An 18,402-nucleotide genomic window follows, 5' to 3' on the forward strand; every position below is an offset into this window, starting at 1 on the left:
TGCCCTTTAGTCTTGCCTTCCCAGTTCCAGTAGCCTGATGGTAATGTGCCATTAGCCTAATCTTTTCAGTTTTCCTTCATGCAGAAGTTTTCAGTGTCCTACACCAGGGGTGGGCAAAATATGGCCTATGGGCCAGATCCAGCCCACCAAGGGATTCTGTCCAGCCTGCAGTGGATCCCTCTGCCCCACCTAGCCCAGGTGCAGGGGGCAGTCCAGGCTATGGAGTGTGCATCCAGTTCCACTGTGTGGTGGCTCATTTTGCCCAGCTACCAGTGCCAGTCTATCCTGCAACCACCACCAGGGGTGCCAGACAGAGGAGGCAGATGGATGGGGTCTCTAAGGAGATTGGCCTGGGACCCCTGCAGGCAGGGAATGCTTAGCTGGGTGGGTGGAATACAGCTGCAGGTGGGCAGGCAGTAGCATCTGGGAGTGGGATGGGTGAGTAGAGCCAGAGCTGGTATCGTGGGGTGGAGCCAGCGTGGGGTCAGGGTCTGGGGCAGAGCCAAATTCTGCTCCTTGCACATCCCCTGCTGTAGATATGGTCTCCTTTTGCAGATAATTAATTTTTTTTTTTTAATATTTTTTTACTGTGAACCCATTGATGCCTTGTTACTCACATTGTCATTTCAGGGACAAATTTTTTCAGCATGGAAAGAGAGAACCAATTCTTTCACTCTATGTATTTTCTCTCAACCATTACAGTTACTGTGCACAACAAATATTTATCCTCCATTGGTTACTATAATTTTAAATGATAGAAAATTATAATTATAATTTCTATTTTAAAAGTAATAATATTAATCATAGAATCTGGTTACAAATTTTTATGCAGTTTATGTTCTTTCCTCCTTCTTTAAACTAGGCTTTGTGTCTAACCTATCATAATTTGCATACAATGTTTGAAATACGGAAAGATTAAGAGTCCACTATAGCTATTACGTGGTTCTGCATTCAAGCTACCTGTGAGTCTATATATAAACAAAGATGTGGCAATAATGTTTTGGATAAATGTAAGAAATAGATCATGCTCTACAGTTTATTTACTATGAGGTAATTATTGCCTGCAAGAGCGTTACTTTAGAAAGTCCCAGAGGCTAACTTGTCATTTGTAAATCTGCATCTGTCATCTAATAAACTTAAATTCATACATGTGTAACATTGGAGAAGTGTCAGAGGCATTGAAGACTGTCTGGAGCTACATTTAATCAGCAGAACATAAGCAGTCTTGTGATTTGCTTGGAAAATGAGGAAGACATGTGCACAGTGACATTTGGCCTTGGCAGAAAGGCAATGACTTCAGTGATGGTAGGCAATCCAGTAAGCACATTTATTGTTACAGTATGCCTTTCAGCCAAGCAAACTCATCTGTTGTAAGCCAGATTTATGTCTCAGAAGAATCCCATAATTCATCAACAAAATACACCAGACTTATTGTAACAATAATGTTCTTCAGAAATGACAGGATTGTAGTCTTATGAGTTTGCATTACAAGAAGCAGTTGAATACTATGGCAATGGGAGCTTTAGAAAACACGAAGATAAATGAATAGATACACATTGCTTGTAAATTCACAAACCCACATATGACAAGACTTTTGTTGGCTATAGACTCACTCCACAAGACATCCCAGCCTCTCTGGAGCCAGGGGAACAATGTCAAAACAGGAAAGGAAAAATGTAACATTTATGCTGAATTAATTTAATCTCATCTTTCTATTAAAGGTAGTTGAATTAACCACTTTCAGTATTTCTAGGACCTGAAACAAATTCTATCCTTTTCCGTACTTTAAATGTAAGCTAGAACTTCCTGGGCCCAAGAAATTCCTCCAAGATAGGAGGGTCCTATTTAGAGTAAGGCAAGCTGCCAGTAAGCTTAAACAAACTATGGTCCACTCTTATTTTAGATACTATTTCCAGGCAAACATATTCTCTTTTCTAGTGTTCTGACTCTAATCTTGTCTCACTGGGAAAAATAATTGAAAAGGTGATAGTGAACCAACTCCATAGACAGCTGATATCCTTACATTTTTTAGATCCCAGCCATGTAGTTATTAGGCCTAGTCATTGCATTAATCTCAGTAGTTGCTCAGTAGTTGCTTCATGTAATGTACAGAAACCAACGTTTTTTGCTGATACTATTTGGCTTACCAGCTACAGTTCAATTGATTGTGAGCTTCTCTTGTGCAATTGCTGGACCAGGCAGGGACTTGAGATGAGAGCAGTTACTGACTTTCAAAGAGATAACAGAAAATGGGATTGAGTGGTTGAATCTCTTTCCTCTTTCCATTGGGGTGGCCTCTGGGGGCACTCCTTCTGTTGAACCTTGGTTTAAAATACTGGAAAAGAGTTCAAAGCAATGTGGCCTATAATGCTATTAGTACCCACTCATTTCTACCTCTCCTTTACATGGAGATAGCTGCTTCCACATTTTCACAATATCTATCTTGAAATAAGAATTCAATGAAACCCAGGTGACCTGAAATCAATCAAGACTAGACAGAGGTTATAATGACTGGGCTTTTTATGATCTGGCAAACTCTGTAACTCCTTTCTCAGCTAAAATCATGTACTAAGCTTTTGTCAAAATAGTTCACAATCTTAAAATTCTGCTGTGCTCATCAATATTCCTTGAGACTAGCCATGGGCACACACTATACACTTACAGAGGACTAATAGTTCATACTCTTTAATTCTAGGACTGGGCATATGAAACTGAGTTATATTGTTGCGAATTTCTATATGGCTACCTGAAATTGAAAGTTATTTGGAAATACCTGTTAATGAACAAACCAACTAGCCACCTTCCGAATTGGGTAAAGTGATACAAGCATATGTTATTAAGCTTCATCAGAAAACATGTGTTACCTTTCATGGGAAATGTGGAATATTTTGAGATTAAAAAAAAAAACAGAAATATGCTTTCAGGAAAAAAAAATGTACTAAGAAACAAATTACATTTTTTTTAAATGTAATATAAAAGTTTTGAGGGAGATCTTCAGCATTGGATTTCCAGTTCTTTATTAAAAAATTGATTTTTTTCACCAAAAACATTTTGATGACAATATGGTAGCTATTACACCTTTACCGCACAACTTTTCTGGTTACCCACCCGCAACCATGTGGATGCTGTTCACAAAATCCTAAATGACAAAGGCTCAAGTTACAGAAAAAGGCCATGTTTCCTTCTGATTGATACCTGTGCTCATCAGGAGCATATCATCTGTTTCTCCCAAAGGCATAGCTTATATGCCTATTATAGAATCATTGAGAAAATTAGGGTTGGAAGGGACCACAGGAGGTCATCTAGTCCAACCCCCTACTCAAAGCAGGGCCATCTCCAACTACAGCATCCCAGCCAAGGCTTTATGTAGCTGGGTCTTAAAAAACTCCAAAGATGGAGACTCCATACCCTCTCTGGGTAAAAGTTTTTCCTAATATTTAACCTAAACTTCCCTTGCTGCAACTTGAGGCCATTGCTCCTTGTGCTGTCATCTGTCAGCACTGAGAACAGTCCAGCTCCATTGTCGCAGCACACATCACTGCCCCGCTCCTAGAGAGGGGAAAGCTGCTGGGGAAAAGCCCCAGCAGCCATAATGATCACAGCTGCGGGTTGCCAGGGTGACTAATAAGAATCAGCTGCCTGTAGGGGGCAGGGCCTGGCTCCTATAAAGCTAAGAGTCAAGGCCAGGCTGGCAGCTGCCTGCCAGTAGCCAGGGAGGCAGGAGTTCCGGGAGTGAGGATGCGGAGAAGAGCCTAGCAGCAAGTACCGCTGATATGGAGCAATGTTGTTGGAGCCATAGGGCTTTGAGTTTGCGTTATAGCCAGGCGGCTTGAGTTTGTGTTTGTGTATTTTACACCGGAGGCTTGGGTGAGGCTGTAGGGGTTGGAGGAGGCCTCGTAGGGACCCCATAGGGGCGGGGTGCCCTAGCGCCAGTGAAGGCGCAGTTTGTGTGCCAGTGGAGGCACAATTGAGCACAACCAGTGGGTTGCGGGAGGGGAACTGAGACCCCGGGTTGTGTGCAGGGTGCATAGACCCCAGCCCCAGAGAGGGGTGTTTTGAGAAGGCCCAGTGTGGGCACCACAGGTCCCAGAGAGAGGGACGATTTTATTAGGGAGCCCAGCGTGGGCACAGTGAGCCCCAAAGAGGGGGCGGCACTACTAGGAAGCCTGACTGTGGGTGTGGTGAGCCCCAGGAAGGGGGAGCGCATTGTGGAGAAGCCCAGTGTGGGCACAACAAGTCCCAGAGAGAGGGACGATTTTATTAGGGAGCCCAGCGTGGGCACAGTGAGCCCCAAAGAGGGGGCGGCATTACTAGGAAGCCCAAGGCAGGCACAACGAGCCCGAGAGGGGCAATATGTGAGGAGCCCAGGACGGGCGTAGCGAGCCTGGTAATCGGCTAGCACTGCAGGGAAAAACCCAGGACAGGGGCAGGGTGCTGCGGTGGCCCCAGACAGAAAGGGTTAGCAGCACAGCGCCCCAAGAGAAGGACAGGGTGCTGCGGTGGTCCCCAAGGAGAGGGGATAGCAGCACAGCGTCCTGCAAGAGGGGAAGAAGCGCGGTGGCCCTGAAAGACTGGAGGCTCAAGGTAGGAGTCCCAAAGTGGACAAGGGTCCCTGAGTGGGACAACACTTTTAGAAGAGGCCCCAGAGAACAGGGGCAGTGTTAGAGAAGGCCCCAGAGAAGGGGGGCAGCATTTTAGGAAGCCCAAGGAGGGCATGGCGAGCCCCGAAGAGGGGAGCGCCTTGTGAGAGAAGACCCCAGAGAGGAGGCAGACTATATAGAGAAGGACACACCAACGTCGGGTACATCAGCGAGGCTTGGGGTGTGGTATTAGGGGTGGTAGGAGCTACGCATAGCCCACAAGGCTAGGGTGCTTGAGTAGCACCCATCGTACGGGGAGACCTACGAGGGGTCCAGGAGTTTACGTGCCCGAGGAGACGCAAGGCAGCCTCCCTATTACATTTACCTTAAGAGCAAAGAAGTGGCGGGCGAGAATGGAGGGTGCCCTTGGGCCGAATTAGCACGGAGAGAGGGCCTTGAGGAGATCACGGCCCTCCTGAAGGAGCCCGCCGTGACATCCATCCTCTTTCGAACCCCACTTCAGGTAGCTGAAGGCTGCTATTAAATCCCTTCTCAGTCTCCTCTTCGCCAGACTAAATAAGCCCAGGTCCCTCAGATGCTCCTCATAAATCATGTGCCCCTTAACCATTTTTTTTTTTTTGCCTTCGCTGGACTCCTTCCAATTTGTCCACATCCTTTCTGTAGTGGGGAGCACACAACTGGACCAGTACTCCAGATGGGGCCTCACCAGTGCTGAATAGAGGGGAATAATCACTTCCCTCAATCTGCTGGCAACAATCCTACTAATGCAGCCAGGTATGTCATTAGCCGTCTTCACAACGAGGGTACACTGTTGACTTATGTTCATCTTACTGCCTTGAATCCTTTTGTGCAGAGCTTAGCCAGTCAGTCCCCAACCAGTGCATGGAATTGTTTTATCTTAAGTGCAGGACTTTGCACTTGTCTTTGTTGAACCTCATGGCTAGGGACAGAAGTTACACATAAACCAGTTTAAATGATCAGAAACTGGTTTAAACCTGTAACAGAACAGAAGCTCAGTACACATAAACCAGTTTCAAAATGGCTGAAACTGGTTTAAGATAAACCCAGTTGAATGTAGTATCAGACCTAACTGATTTGGGTCAAACCAGTTTACGAAACTTCTGTCCCAGGCACCTTCCTGGTTCAAGTTAAATCACAGTCCCCCCAGCATGCTTTCTAGCCCTGGGCTGTGCTGGCCGGTCCAGAGAGCAGGGCTAGTCCTGCCCCTCTACTTCCTATCTAGAGCAGTGAGGGTTGGCTGACCGAGGGTGCGGTGGGGGTCAGGGGGAAGGGCTGCCCCCCTAGGCAAGCCCCGGCTGAGGTGTGGGGTCAGGGATGGGGGTTAAACATCCCTTCCCTCACTCAAACTTACTGCTGGCTGTGACTCTGAACTACAAATCCCAGAGGTACGTGGAAGCAGGAAGAGGAAGTTATGAACAACCCTGCAGAGTCCTGGTTCTATGATTTTGGACTGAAAATCCCAGAGAACTTGTGGGGCAGCAGGAAGAGGAAGTGAACATACATCCCATGCTGGCTACATGCCAGAGAGCCATACTTTAGTGCCCCCCCGGCTTCTGGCCTGAGCCACTGCAGGGATGTGGCTGCATTTCCTGAATCAAAAGTAAATGTCTGTTTACTTCTGTTTCAATTTAATCTGTGCAGTTTAGACTAACCCGCAAAGACTGAATTGATTCAGCTTTGGGCTTTTTGACTGTTTGTACTTAGCCCAAGAGATTTCTTTTGGACCAGTCTTCCAATTTGTTGAACTCTCTCTGAATCCTAGCCCTACTCTCCAGTGTATCTACTACTCCCCCCAGTCTGATGTCATCTGCAAACCTGCTGAGGGTGCACTCTATCCTATCTTCCAGATCATTGATGAAAATATTGAAGAAAATCAGCCCCAGGACCGACCCCTCCACTTTATACTGGCTGCTAACTAGATATCAAGGCATTGACTAGTACACTCTGTGCCCATGCAATGATCCACCCAGTTTTCTATCCTCCTAACAGTCCAGTCATCCAACCATACTTCCTTAGCCTGCTTATGAGAATGTTGTGCAAGACCATATCAAAAGCCTTTCTAAAGTCAAGGTATATCGTATCCACTGGTCTCCCTGCATCCACAAAGCCAGTCTTCTCATCATAAAAGGCAATCAAAGGCACTATAGCTTGCAAGACAACGTATAGAGAACTTTTTTTCTGGCTGGAGATGACTGGAACCTGGCCAGGTTTGCAGTATATTGCAAATTCAGATGAACCTCTTTATCATTTAAAAAAAAAAAAAAAATCATAAGCAGGGGCAGGCATATGCTGTAATTCTGCATGTACAAATCCCAAAGTCTGGATAACTTTGGAACTTGACCTCAGCTTTTCATGTCAGGCTCACTTTTAGTTGCTTATGATATTACCTGTTTTCCTGCAGGATGGGGGAAACTAAAAGCCTCGCTCCTGGCTCACATGACCAATTACTCTGAGCTTGACTCAGCATCTTCTTTTGCCTGTGCTGTAAGCAACTTCTGCAGGCAAAGTCCTAGGGCTATGTCTACAAGGTATATATAGGATGTAGTGGCAGAATGATTAAGATACCTTGCTATGCATGCAAATGCAAGAGTTAGAGCTTTGGGCCAGGCCAGAAGTTGCCCTCAGTTGACACAGTTTTAAATTGCTAGTTGGGGAGGTAAAGGCAACCGGATATGAATATTAGCAACATCGCTCCTTTATGTGCCAATAACTACAGAAAATGGTGTATCTTAAGTACACTAGACTGATGGGAGGACCTCCGACTAACTGATATAGCATATGCAGTGCTGGGTAGAAATGCCTATATTAGCTCTGGATAAACTTGTATATAGGGCTTTGCAGAATACTAGGTAGGAACCAGGCAAACACATTAGCAGGGTTCTTAGCCCACGGAAATATATAAACCCTGAAAGTGGGAATTGGCCTAACTTTACCACCACTGAAATCAATAAATTGATGCTGGCCACTTTTCAACATCCCCACTTAAAGGCTTGATGTTGAGAGGCTCAGCATCTCACAAGTGCCAGCCCTACTTTCTGAGCTGCTTAGGTATACATAGGTGTCCACTGTAGCTATAGTTTAACTGGACAGTCCTAATCTGAACAAGATTCGGTAAGGGGAGCCATGTCTCCTTTATGGGGAGTAATGGTCAATCTCGCACTTAACAGAAGTGACAGCTTGTCTATTAGGGTAAGCAAGAAAGAGGATCCCACTGTGAGTCCATTAGAAGTATGAAAATCCAATGTAAATTTAACATGCATCCTGTTTGGTTGCTTTCACCGGAAAAGAAGGAGCGTTGATAATGTTATTTGTGGCTGTAGTGTTTGATTTTGTGGACATCCAGTATTGGCTCTCACTACACAAGTATACCTTCTGAAATCATATTTCATTTATGAAAACATGTAAAAGTAAAAAGTATATGTAGTAAGTTGCTGCCACCTTCTGGCCACATTTGCATGCTGTATGTATTCGGTAATCAGACATGAAGGTTGTGGCTGTCGGAGGAATGTCAGACTAACTTAGTGATCATCCATTAAAAATAGAAATAGACCAAATATTTGTGGCTCTGTAGCTAACAGACACATGCACATTTTCTGCTTAATCTGAGTACCTTTTGCGAGAAACAAGCTAAGGTAATACATCATTTATATAATAGTAAATCATTATCTGCAGCTTAGGATAATTCATTGTGTTGGGCAAATAGACATGTTCATGGGCTGATTTAAGCATGAATGCAACACAAACCTCTAGCATGTTAAGAAAAAGTTGTTAGAGTACTTTGGAATGAATAAAGGCCACACAGTAGAAAGTTTATGCTAATAAGCAGCAATCCAGACCAATAATATGTTATGAATAGGCTTACAGACAATCCCACACATTCCATCTAAATTGAGCTGTATCAGTTGGACCAATGGAATGACTGGGATATGGTTCCCCCAAGCAACTATCCCAAGTAAGTGGGCTAATTAAATGGATTCCAGAGAGCTATTTTCCCCTTCCAACATTATGATAATACATACTGAAAAACAAGAAATTAATGCATGCCCACAACTACATAAAAAGACTATAAATCTTTAGAAAGACACCCAAAGAAGGTGAACAAGCACATCAAGAAGCTGTCCTCAATAGTAGAGAACACTGTCTATATCCACTCTGCTGTGTGTTGATTCGGAGGCAGATATACCAGGTTGTATCAACTTTATCTGCAAGCACCATCTCTTTTAGACTCGGCTATGACCTGAACATATTTTTACTGTAGTGTAGGTTTTAGGGGAGACAAATTGAACTAGTTCATTTTTATTTTGTAACAAAGTAATACCCTATAAAAGCACCAGGGGTCATTCCACCCTTTATCTCTACCATAAACCAGATTCTTAGGAACAGATATTTTCTTAAACCATTTCCCCAGACTAAGCCAGCTAAAAATTGAACTTCAGTCCATAGAGTCAGTAGGAGATTTGCCTGAGTAAGAAATGCCCAGGACTTGCAGGAAGAAGGCAGTTGAAAGGTTTACAGTCATTCACTATGACTACACATTCCACATACCAACTGCATCCGCTCATTTTATTACTCACATTAAACATTGCAGTAGGTCGGTTTCACAAAAGACTGATGCGTCACCATGTTTAAAGCTGGGAATATTTGCAATTTGACTTGGCAACAGCATGGCAGCTTTCCCACAGAGATTAGCCATGTTAATTTAATGGCAGAGGTGATCCGTTGGGGGTGGAGAGAGAGAGAAATGACTAAGAACAAAAAAGGCTTCACACAAACATGATATAAAATTACACTGAGCAGGTGTGTGCTTTCGCCCACAATAGGTATAAAACAGTGCAGGCTTTTAAATCTTAAACGAATGTCTGTTTTGCTATCTGTTTAGCTGTAAAAAATCCTTTCACTGGTTACGGCTTGATCCCAAGACTATGGAAGCCTTTTCACTGACTTCAGTGGACTTTGGATCAAGCCATCAGTGCCATCTGGGTTTATCAGTAGAATAGTAATAAATGGATGGGAATTCATTTTTGGTTTGTTTGTAAGGCTGTAATATCCAGAACCTGGCTGTTGGTTAAGGAAATACTTGTTACCCTTAAAGCAACCAACTTTCAGCAGGAAAATCCTGGTATGAGTCATCAATGCGCAGCAGAGCTCTAGTGCTGGAAGTTGTCTGTGCCACTTCTGGTTTCAGTTAGCACAATTAGTACTGTCTTGCAAGAAAGTTAATTCACTCTAATATGAGATAATACTGATTAGCTCAGATTCAATGCCTTATGAACCTGGACCTTTGGAAGTAGTGGGTATGTTCTGAAAATGTCAAAAAAGGATATTGTCTTTCTGTCCTTATGCTGTAGACACAAAGATTATTAGTTAAGATCATTAAGAGACAAACTCATTAATTACCTTACTCTAAGAGGTGCTGAGTACTAGGGGTGTGCGAAACGGGATGTATTTGATTTGGATTTGGATTGGGCCTGAATTGGGGACAGTGATTTGATTCGTTGATTCAGATCACTGTCCCCGATTCGATTCAGCCAAATTCAAATCTGAAGATTCAGTGCTGATTGGGAGAATTGGAGATTTGGCTATAGACACAGCTTTAAATGTTTTTTTCTACATACCTCGAGTTACCAGGCACGGCTCGTGAACACTGTGATAGTGGGGCGGATAGAGCATAGCACAAGAGCACCGGGGGGGCGGTGTCACGTGCTCAGTGGCAAACCCAGAAGTGGACTGGAAATACTTCCAGTCCACTTCCGGTCCCCCATCCCCGTGTTCCCCTGGCTCAGCAATTGGCCACAGGGGGAACCTGGGTGCTCCCCTCACAGACCCCGGAGGCACCAGTTGCCGAGCCATGGGGGGCGCAGGGTCCCCCCCCAGTGCACTCCCCAGAGGACCCTGAAGTGGACCAAAAGTGCTTCTGGTCCACTTCTGAGTCTGCTGCTGAGCACATTGGAGAGCCTGCTGTGCTCCTGTGGGACACTCCATCTGCCCCAGCATCACAGCATTCATGAGCTGCCTGATACCTTGAGGTATGTAGAAAAAAGGTTAAAGCTGTGTCCATGTCCAAATCACCAAATCTTTCCGAATCTCTCCAAATCAATTCAGAGGGTTCCATTTTGATTTGGAGAGATTAAAGGGTCGCCCGATTTGATTCGGATTCAAAGATTCAGCCACTGAATCAGGCCAAATCTCTGTGAAATCGAATCAGGGCCTGAAGCATTGCACAGTCCTACTGAGTACCACAATACTAAGCTCTCCAAATGGACATCAGATGTTACCAAGGTTCACTCACAGCTGATCCAGGCTCAAGAAAACCTTGGTGTCCTATATCATACCCCTTAGCTACCTCTAGGTTCCAGAATTTAAATAGATCCCTATTCACCTCCCACTTTAAAACTTAAAGTGTATCAAGCACTATTGTTCATATCTAACACGAATACTGTGAATGAACAGGCTGATCTGGTTTCTATTCTGGGGTTTATTTTCATATCTATCAGAATTTTGCTGCTATTGACTTCTTAGTCACTCAGTCTTTGATAGGGAGCAAATAAATTGCAAGGCTCTTTTTGGCTCTTGCTACAGAACTCCCCATCAAGTTTCCTCTGTGTGGGACACTTCTACCTCCTGACACCAGAAATACTTAAGAAATAACTTGAATCAAGAATTTCAGGAAGTTCTTAGTAAAAATGTTGCAATTACTTCTGAAAAGATTTCATGCTATGGAGACCTCTTTGGGTTATGTTGCTTACAGGTTCTATCTAGCCAGTCCCAGGAGGAACATATTGTGAGGAAAAGCCAGGGTCATACCTCTTACATCAAGGCCTCTCCCTGCTGCTGAAACTGTAGTTGGGATATATGAGGCATGGTCAGGGTTTCCGTATATGCACTTGATTTGATTGCTGTTTTTCCTATTTTCCCTATGGGGCTAGTAACCACTATCTTAACAATAGGAACAAAGGACTGGATGAAATCACCTGGGTTATTGCATCTAGTCCTTTGCAACTGAAAGCAAACATGTAATATATATTAAGTCTCGAATGAGTCCAGAAGAATGTCCTTTCCACTCTCTCCCACACAGTACAAGTCAAAAGGACCCTTCACACTCTACAAGAATCTCAGAATATTTAAAACACAAAAATCCAAAGGTTCAAAAATGACAGTGTGTCTCAGGAGAGATTAAAAGCTACATCCATGGTCAGATATATGCCATAAGTAGTACATGCCTACATCTGGGGAACAGCGCTGGCCTTCATTGCACTCCTCTTCCCCCTCTACCAGACACCCCTGAATCACAAATTATGCTGCTTGTCCATCGTGAAGGATTTGATCTCAATAGCAGAAAATACAATCAAGTGTTATGAATAAAGATCCAAACTGAGTCTTGGCCCAAAACCCACACTGAACAAGAATTTGATCTACCCCCATGCAGGGTTTGACAAATTTTGGCTAACTCCCTCTAACACCTACCACTTCTCACTGGGGGAAGAAGGTCTTACTGGAAGGGTGGTGGTTCCATCTAGAATGACATTTCTGGAGGCAGTCATCAGGATAGCTCCAGCATATAGGATACGGTAAAGCAGGCAGTCTGTTCCCAAAGAGCAAGGATTCAAGGACCCTGCTAGTAGTCTCACTATTCTTGTGGCTTTAAAATGTATTTGGTGCAATAGTTTTCTCTCACTGCTGCCTAAGCTCAGGTCTGTCCAACACTTACCCTTATAACAAAGCCAGAAATCTGTAATGGACACCTAAAATTACACCGCATTGACACTTAATCCCTGTCTTGTCTTAAAGATTTTCATTATCTTGGCCAAAGTTTTCCACTCTCTTTAGCCCTTATAACATCACAATGTTTTGCATAATTTATTGCAGTTTATAGTTTCTCCACATGGACCTCACTTCCAAAATATTCATTAGAAAAATTAGTCACTTGCAATAAATGTTACATTTTTACAAGAAAAGGCAGTGATTATTTATTCACATCTGGAATTTTTCAGCACCACTTCATAATAGAGATGAGCCTGAATTGGAACACCTGATCTAAACCCTCCTCTGACTTTTGGAGGATTTTAGATCCAAGTTCTTCAGGGTTGGGACTGTCTTTACTTCTACAGCAATGAGCACATTGTTGGCAATTAACAAATAAACAGTAATAATCCAGATCTGGATCAGATATTCATGTCATGGGTGCATCTGCATTTTATAACAGACTATATACATCTTCCTGCCCCATCTTTGTTTCAAATGCCGCTATTTTCTTTCACAGTGGGCATGTCTACACATGCAAATGGTACAGGGTAGGATTACTCTAGAGTAAATTACCTCCTGCAGGTCGGCCTGTCTCCTACACTGCTGCCAAGCCCATGGCACCCAGGGTCAGTTGTCAAGGACCTCCTAGCAGATTGGGACGTAGAGCCACTGCTGCCCCCATTCTCTCCCCCCACCCTGGGGCCCTGGCACCCTGGGGCCAGCCCCCCACCACCTTGGCTTTGTACTCCAAGTGTGCCCCTGCTGAGAGTGTCCCAGGCATGCTGCAAGGAGTTGTTTTTGCAGACTGAGGGATGCCTGACCCATTATGCCCTGCTGCTGCTGATCACCATGGCCCACCTGCAAACCTGGCATGGGACCCTGAGCTTCAATGATGTGGAGGGCAAGCCCACCCTGCCCTGCAACCTCTCTCGCCACCTGGAGGGCTACCTATGGCTGCATGTGGCAGGGCACTGGTGGTGCCTGACACTTTAAGGGCTAGGCCAGGAAGATGGCAGGTGTCTGATGAGGGCAGCCATTTAATGCCCAGCTCTCTGTGCTAAGGGAGTGCAATTTGAATACAGCCAGCAGGGGAAGAACATCTCCTTGTTGGGCTCCTTGGGCCAGGAACAATGTGGAGGTATATGGGCTGGGGCTATGGGGATGGAGTAGGTCCCAAATCTTGGACATGACCTAAAACTGCACCCTGCCAGGGTAGGGAGTCTTGGTGGGACTGCCGGTGGTGCGGCAACCCCAGGAAATGCAAGGACCATGAACCTCCCTGGTGAAAGGAAGGTAGGGGCACCTTATAACCTCCAGCCTCCACAGAGTCCTGGCTGAAGACAACTCAGAGTAGAGAGAACACTGAGAGGGCTGAGGATCATTTGATACAGCAGAGTTGTGAGGTTTAACTGAAGACAAGCCACTCTAGCCTGACTCAAGGCACACGAACTCACCTACACTAGGGCCAGGACCTGAGGTGGGTTAAAAGGGCCAGGAGCCCACAAGTCAGGGATGCCCAGAGCAAGAGTCTTGGGATTCCAACCGGATGGCGGGGCCAGGGCCTAGGAAAGCCAAAGGTCCCAGAGAGGGGATCACAGTCGTAGAGGGTGAAGGGTTACAGGTGAGCTTAGCTGCCTGGGATGCTATCTGCAAGACATGGGTCCCAGTATAGGGGAAGGTTCAGAGCTGGGAATATCACCCCTAGTCTTTGGGTCTTAAATGGCAGCCTCCCACCTGAGTAATATATTAATCATTTATCATCAAGGCATGGCAGGAGAGAGAGGCGGGTGGTTAGCCCAGAAACAGGTGGGCAGGCCAACATCTAACTGGCACTGGGAAGTCCCCCTGTTACACTGCACTACATGTCTCTGCCCCTCCACAGCCAAGGAGGACATTGCTGCCAGCATCAATGCATTCCACTGTCTCCCATCCCACTGTATGCTGTGGGGGGTGAGGGGCTCTGGGGTGAATGGGAGCATGGGTGGGCCAGGTGAGGAGGGTGGGCAGGAACAGGAGACAGGTCAGGGGCTGGGGCAGGGGGGAAGGGCTCTGTCCCCATTGCGGAGCTTACTATGCGGGCATAGCAGGTGTTCCCGGTGGCCTGAGTCAATCCCCACTTGCAGCAAGGACATGCAGCCTCCAGCAGTGTCTTGGGGTGCAGAGGCATGACATCTAGCTGCCCTTGCAGGGCTCCCCTCTGGGAAGGAGCTGGAGCTGCTGGCAGCTGGTTGTGCCATGGCCAGCCTGGCCTCCTGGGTGGGGCTGTGCACACGGAACTTCTGGGGCGGCTGCTGGCCAGGACTGCCAGAGCTGCTCAACAAGCCCAGGGGTGGGGATCATGGCAGGATGGGCTCCTGGCAGGCTGAGGGACCTCCCCTGGTGACACATCACTATGGGTGCCAGGCCGCAATGGAGACCTGGGCAGGTTGCTTGTGCTGGAGTACATGGTATGGTTTTGGCCATTGTTCTGGGGTGCAAGGATGTCATTCAGCTGCTGCATAAAGGGCATGGACTTGCAGACAGCCCCCAACTAGCGGTTGTGGTCAGTGACAGTGGCTCACTGTGCCTGCAAGGCCTTGGCCTTTATGTGGCACTGGTGCATCTACTGGTCATGTGCATGCTTCTGCATGTGGCCTGACAGACCCTCATAAATGTGCGCATTGGAGCACCCACTCCATGCAAACTGGCTGAGGACTTCAGCCTTGCCCACAGCACCACAAGGTCCGTGGTCTCTTGGGACCAGTTGTGGGCCCAGGAGGGTGTTTGTGCCATCAGGGAGGATGCCAGCATGGCTCTCTCAGTGGCTTGCTGGACCTTCATGCAGCAGTTCCAGTGCTGGCAGGGCTGGGCAGGAGCATGCAGCACCCAGTGCAGGGGCATGGTGTGGGACAGGCAGGCACATGGTGAAGTTGTAACAGGCACCAATGGCGGGGTGTGGGCAGGCTACTGTGGGTGGCCTGGAGCCAGTTGGAGCTGGACTCAGTGGCCAAAGGCACTGCTGGCAGACTGCAGGTGTCCCAGGGTGCTGCCAGGCCTGGCAGGTGCCTGCAGCACCCAGTACAGCATGATGGCATGGCTCAGCAGCCATGTGACAATCCAGTACCAGGGAATGGTGCTCAGGTGTGGGCAGGCTGACCCAGCCAGCCTGGGTTCTGTGCTGGGACAGGCAGTGGCCAGAGGCTGGTTGCAGGTGTCCCAGGGTTCCAGCATCCATGTAGGCTTTTAAGGGCCTGGAGCTGGGGCTGGAGAAACTCCCAGCCCTGGGGCCCAGGGGCTGGGCTCCAGGTAGCCTCCTGGTGGTGGGGCTGGCCAGGAGAAAACTTTCTTCTGGTCAGCGTCTACACATGTTTTACTGTTCAGTAACTAATCATGAGTAAATTTGCTACTTGTATTTACAGGGCGCATTTACACATGGAAATGTTCCAGGGTAAGTTTACTCTAGAGTAAATTAATATAGAGTAAACCCATGCTGGGCAGGCATCTACACATGCAGGGAAGCAGGAGCAGATTTGCTGCTCATGGCAGCAGTCTGCTCCCACCCCTACCAGCCTTGTACTAGCCCCTGCAGCAGCCAGATGTGCTAGCTCAGGGTCTGGCAGGGAGCACAGGGCCAGGAGACAGCTGTCTCCTGGTGGGAACTGGGAGATTGTTCCCTGCCCATGGGAGCCACTTGCTGCCATGGTGGACTCCGTCACCAGAGCCCAAGTGGAGACAGTGTTCCTCTGCCTTGGCAGTAGGGACCTCTCAGCCATGGCTCCACAATTGCCAAGCAGAGGCTGGGAACAATCATCTCCCAGCCCCAGATCCAGGGGAGATGCGTAGGGGGTGCACCCCCTGAGAACGCCGGCGCACCCCTTGACCAGCTGTTCTCACAGCGAGATTGGCTGTGAGGGAATCCCCATCCCCAGTTGGCAGGATTGGCCACAGGGCAGACCTCCCTCAGTCAGCGGGACTGGTCGCAGTGGGGGCACATGTTCCCCCTGACTAAGGTAGCACCAGTCGCTCATGCCCAGATCTATGATTGCAGAGTCAGGTCTGGGAAATGAGAATCTGCCAGCCACAGTTCCATCATCATGGAGCTGGGATTGGGAACAATCATCTCCCAGCCCCCACTCCATGATCATGGAGCTGGGGCTGAAGTTCCTGCTGCCAGGGTAGAGGGGCCATTGTCCCTGCCCAGGCTTCACTGGCAGAGCCCGCCCCAGCAACAGGCAGCTCTTCAAGGCAGGGAACAATCTCCTGCCCCCTGCTGCCTGGCTAAACAGGAGTCCATTGTCTAGACATGCCATATTGCACAGTAATTACTCCTGAGTAAATTTGCTACTTGTATTTACAGGTAGCAACTTTGCTCGTGATTGGAGCAAATTACTGCGCGATAAGCATCTGCATGTGTAGACAGTGACACTTACTATGCAGTAATTTGCTCTAATCGCAAGTAAAGCCTCTCATGTGGATGCGCCGTGTAACTCTGAAGAAACCAAAAGCAGGATTAGAGGTTAAAGATGTCAATACCAGAAACAAAGGACTATGTCTATAGGAGGTAAAAGACAAACACCACCACAGGGATGTCTCTACTATAGTCCAATGGTGTGACTATGACTTGTATAGACAACCTCAAGCTAGCTTTAAACTAGCTAGCATTTGGTAGCAACAGCAGGGAGATCAAAGCAGCCCAGGCTTCTGTGAGGGCTGCAAAACTGCTCAGGACCCCAGATGTGTATTTGGTTACTTAAACCCATGTAGGTGCAACTGTATTGCTACTGGCACTAAATCTAGCACAGTATGCCATCATGAGCTGCATATCTAAGGAGTAGAGAAATGTAAAGCTGATTTGGCAGAACAGCTGAGGCTTTCCTTAAGGGAGTCTGTGGCTAATGTAGTGTAGATGCATGTCTCTGGCATAGGAGATGTGTAGGGAGTATACCAAGGATGCCAGACCAGGTGCTCAGAGCTCCTGGTTTTCCACAACATAAATTAGAGCAGCACAAAGTTGGTTCAATTGACATTTGACTTGGTAAGTATTCCTAGACTTGAGAGGGTACAATGGTGGGCCTGAGCACATATTCATTGGATCTAAGTGTCTAAGGTCAGTGATGTCAAACTTTGGATTGATAAAATTAATAATTCCTGACCAGTGTACCACCATGTTATCCTCTTATACTTTGCCACCAGAGGTCCAAACACAGTAGTACAGTAGCATTATTGGACCATTTTGGACCAAAGGCTACAGTACATTTTCTTTAGCATCTGCTTTTGAAAATTTGACCTTATATGTATTTAATAGTGGAAATAAAGAAATGGAGGAAAAACTTGGCAGTTTGTAAAGAACAGAAGGAGAGAACATAGATTGAACAGCACTCCAGCAGGGGTGGAGTAATGGCAACTGATATGCAAGGGGAAGTCATAGGAAACAATGCAATCCAACTTGTTCCAGCTGCCTGAGGAATAGCAGGGACAATGCCAGATGTACTGTAGCTCTGGTTAGCATGAGCAGAAATGTGGGATAGAGTCCAAAAACAATGAAAAATAAAGCAGCTTGTTTGTGAACAAAAGACTAAACTAAACATTTTGGTTGCTAAAATACACGCAAATGAGATATCCCCTCCCCTTGTCCCCATGCGCAAATCATATCTAATCGGGTAAAAAAAGGAAAAATCCTTGGTTCTGCTGAATTCATATGATAAACAGTGGAGGCAAGGCTGAATGGGGAGGAGAACTCAAGGAGTGTTGTTTTGGTTGTGCAGTAGTTGAATCCAATGTTTTAACAAACTACTGCTGCTCTGTTTGAGAAACTGCATTTTTTAAATGTGAATCAATATGCATGATTCACAATGGGAAACCAGTGCTGAGAGCCCATTTGGTCAGGATGTGTAGGTCTGTGCTGCAATTGCAGTATTATAGTATAGAAATATGTAAGCTAGCTTTAAACTAAACTGCTCAGATGCTGGAAGCAATCTTGTCACAGTAGTTCATTATGTCATGGGCATCGTTTTACAAAACGAGAAGAGTAAATTAGTCCATGCTTAGCTTTGTGCTT

General features: G+C 46.4%; 1 long non-coding RNA gene across 1 annotated transcript in view; it reads right to left on the reverse strand.

Annotated features, from left to right (window-relative positions):
* Positions 1-18,402, reverse strand: part of LOC109281171 (uncharacterized) — a 174,188-nt gene that overhangs the window by 105,342 nt on the left and 50,444 nt on the right. The gene's annotated exons all lie outside the window — the stretch shown is intronic.

This window comes from Alligator mississippiensis, chromosome 1 (genome assembly GCF_030867095.1).
Source record: "Alligator mississippiensis isolate rAllMis1 chromosome 1, rAllMis1, whole genome shotgun sequence".
Lineage (NCBI taxonomy): Eukaryota > Metazoa > Chordata > Crocodylia > Alligatoridae > Alligator > Alligator mississippiensis.